This window comes from Sceloporus undulatus, chromosome 7 (genome assembly GCF_019175285.1).
Source record: "Sceloporus undulatus isolate JIND9_A2432 ecotype Alabama chromosome 7, SceUnd_v1.1, whole genome shotgun sequence".
In the NCBI taxonomy this organism is placed as follows: Eukaryota; Metazoa; Chordata; class Lepidosauria; order Squamata; family Phrynosomatidae; genus Sceloporus; species Sceloporus undulatus.
In genome coordinates, this window is record NC_056528.1 from 36387462 (window position 1) to 36391058 (window position 3597).

At 44.8% G+C, this 3597-nt stretch overlaps 1 long non-coding RNA gene across 1 annotated transcript in view; it reads right to left on the reverse strand.

Moving 5' to 3' along the window:
* Positions 1–2833, reverse strand: part of LOC121936065 — a 19606-nt gene extending 16773 nt beyond the window's left edge. Inside the window, exon 1 of the long non-coding RNA XR_006104913.1 lies at positions 2475–2833. This is a non-coding gene — a long non-coding RNA (uncharacterized LOC121936065). The remainder of the gene's footprint in view (positions 1–2474) is intronic.
* Between the last annotated feature and the right edge of the window lie 764 nt (positions 2834–3597).

The window sequence follows — 3597 nt, forward strand, 5'->3', positions numbered from 1 at the left end:
GCAAATTTGATAAGTATGCTCCCAATTCTGTCCTCCAAGTCATTGATAAAGATGTTGAACAGTACTGGGCCCAGGACAGAGCTCTGTGGGACCCCACTGGTCACTTATCTCCAGGATGAAAAGGAGCCATTGTTGAGCACCCTTTGGCTTCGGCCAGTCAACCAATTACAAATCATAACAGTTACGTTCATAATTTCTTTATGGTAGTTAGACTGGTTTGCTTCCTCTGAACAGGTTATATAATTGTTTTAAACAAGAGAAGAAGAAGAAATATTTTCACTGTTCTAGATATGACCTTTGATATTATGACAGCCGTAGTAGTGTCTGAGGATTTGCATTGGCTGAATCACATAGTCTCAGCCCCAGAAAACTGCATGATAGATTCGCCTTAGGGTTGCCATAAATCTGAATTGACTTGAAGATAGACAGCCATTGGTTACCATAGAGAGGAACCGTCTTTTAAAAATCTTTCCTGCTTTTTAATATAGCAATGAAAGTTAAAATATGCCACATGGTTGCGTCCGAAAGGATAATAGCAGCAAAGCACTGGAAGTGAAACAGGAAAAATTCAAAGCCAGGAAACATTTGTTTTGGTGAAGCAGGGATGTATTTGTATGAATGTAACTATAATTTAGCACTTGCTGGCATACAAAGGCCAAATGTTAATGAAAAGTACTTTCTTTTTAGAGAACAAGAGTGTCAGAAATATATGGAATGTATCTCTATGGACTTATTTACCCATTTTTCATTATTGTTTGCCCATGTTGCTATTGCTAAATAGTATATGCTTAAACTTTTCTAAGCTGGTTGCTTTCCATGTTCTTTAAAGAGTTTGCAAGAGCCATGGTCAGCCCTCCATATCTGTGGAATTTTTTAACCATGGATTCAAATATTTTGAAAAGATATAAAGATATAAATTCCAAAAAGCCAACCTTGGTTTTGTCATTTTATATAAGGGACGCTGCTTTACTATGCCATTGTATTTAATAGGACTTGAGCATCCATGGATGTGGATATCCTCTGGGCTTTTTGGAACCAAACCCCATCGGATATGAAGGGCTCACTGTAGAAAGGAAAACACTTTGCACATGCTTAGAAGGGATGTTACTCTTCACTGGGGACATGAGATTGTGCAACGTGCAGCCCTTGGCCACACAGAAAGGAGTTTGTCAGACCAAGGAAATTGGAAGTATAATCCAATGGCAATCTGAACGCAATCATGGGGTTTAAGCTTATTGCGTGATAGACTACCACACGCAATTTCAAGCAATGGGAAGTCAGTCCGAATGCAATCATGGGGTCTCACATTATTGCGTGATAGGCTTCCACACACAATTTTGGGCAATGGCAAGCTATTTTTGGGCAATGGGGAGTCAGTTTGAACGCAATTCGAATTCACGTAAATTCACTGAATTCGCATATTCACGTGAATGCGTTCTGGCCCCACTTTCTTTTCATTCGAAATTAAGAGAAATTCCTCCCGTGTGATAAACTCCAAAGAAAATGTCCTACGTTCAGGTAGGACAAACTTAAAAATGGTTTGCATGAACTCAAGCAAACCCATGAATGCCAGCCATGAAAGCCTTCGACTTCACATTGCCCAAGTTTGGGTTGTTGTTTCTTTTTTTGCCTGAGTGGGGATTTGAACCCTGGTCTCCAGAGTCGCAATGTTGGACTACAAACTCTGGAGGCCAGGGTTCGAATCTTGGTTCGGTCGTGCCAACCTATTGGGCGGCGGCCTCGGCCAAGTCACACTCTTTCAGCCTCAGAGGATGGCCATGGCAAAACAAACAACAAACCCTCTGGAGAAACTTGCTGAGGGAAAAAGAGCACCACTATAATGGTTAGCCTGAGGGTCAGCCTCAGTCCAAAAGCACTTGAAGGCACACAACAATTTAAGTTTTGTCCCCAGATAGGAAGTGGGGCTTTTGGGGGGAGAAAAAGGTGGGGAAAGCTGCTCAGCTTCTGGCTCCATGATATCAGCCAATTTGGGCTCCTTTCCCCCCTTTTTGAGGGAGCTTTTTTCCCTCCAAAGCCAGAGAGGCGGCCCTTCAGCGCGCGCTCCCGCCCTTCTGAGCTTGACCTACTTTCGGAGCCAGCCTCGGGAGCGAGGAAAAAGCCTTCTCTGAGGAGGAGGAGGAGGAGGGCCCTGTTTGGAGGGGACCAGCCTTGATCCTCCTCATCCCCAGCAGGACCTCGCCTCCCTTTATTCCAGCCTTTCTCCCCAGGAGAGGAGCAGTGTCCCAAACAGTCTTCCTCCCTTGATCAGACATGGCCATCCTTTCCAGGACCTGTCCTCCATTTCCAGCCTTTCTCTCCAGCAGGAATTCCTAAAACCTCCTCCATTTGGAGCTTGGCTTGACTTGTTTCTTATTTACTAAGTTGTGCCGCCTTTCTCCCAGAAAGGACCCAAGGCGGCTCACAGATTTAAAAAACAAACACAAACACGTTTAAGCGAAAAGCATTGACAGTACCATAAACATCCAATGAGTGCCTTGAGCTTTTCCTTTTTGGTCCATGTTCTCCATTCCTCCTCTAGAATGTCCTCCATTTTGCAGTGCCTTGTCCTCCTTGGCAGTGAGGACACCCAATCCATCCTTGCATTTCGCCTTCTCTATCTATACTTGGGGCCACAGTAAACTACAACTCCCAGGATTTGAGACCATTAAACCCTGGCAGTTAAAAGGGGTATCAATGTGGGTTATATTCTGCAGTGCAGATGCATCCTATAAGAAGCATGAATTTACATTTAGGAGAGTGTTCGTAGCTCGCATTTGGTCCATGTCCTCCATTTTCCAGCAGTGTCCTCCATAATTGCAATGCCTTGTCCTCCTTGGCCTTGAGGACACCCATTCCTCCCCTTGCATTTCGCCTTCTTGGGGCCACAGCAAACTACAACTCCCAGCCCTAAACGGTGGGTTATTTCTGCAGAATGAATGCAGTTTGACACCGCTTTAACTGCCAGGTTCTTGTCATTCGGGGAGACATTCCACTTTCTCTTTTACAAAACCATGCTACAATTCCCAGAACTCCCAGGCATTGAACCTTGGCAGTTCAAAGCAGTGTCAAAGTGGGTTATTTCTGCAGCGCAGATGCACTGCAAAGTCCTGGGGAGTTGTAGTTTGCTGTGACCTCAGCAAAATGTAAGGGCGACCGAGTGCCCTCACGTCCAAGGAGGACAAGGGACCACAAAATGGAGGACATTCCAGGTGGGAAAAAAACATGCAGCAAGTCACAAGGTGGGACCAAAGAAAAACTAAAGTTACTCTCATAATAAATGCAAATTCATGCTTCTTAGTGACCAAAACACACCGCAGAAATAGTCCAGTTTGAGACCACTTTAATGCAAGTTTCGACGAGACATAGCTCTGGTGTTACACTTACACACACACAAAACTACAATTCCCAAAATTCCCTAGCATTGAGCCCTGGCAGATAAAAAAGTGGGGTGCCAAAGTGGGTTATTTCTGCAGTGCGGATGCAGCCCTGGCCTTGGATGGGGGGTGGGGACTGGGGTCCAAAACACACTGCAGAAATGATCCACTTTGAGAGTGCTTTAACTGCCTTGTCTCAGTGCTAGGGAATGTTGGGATCTGT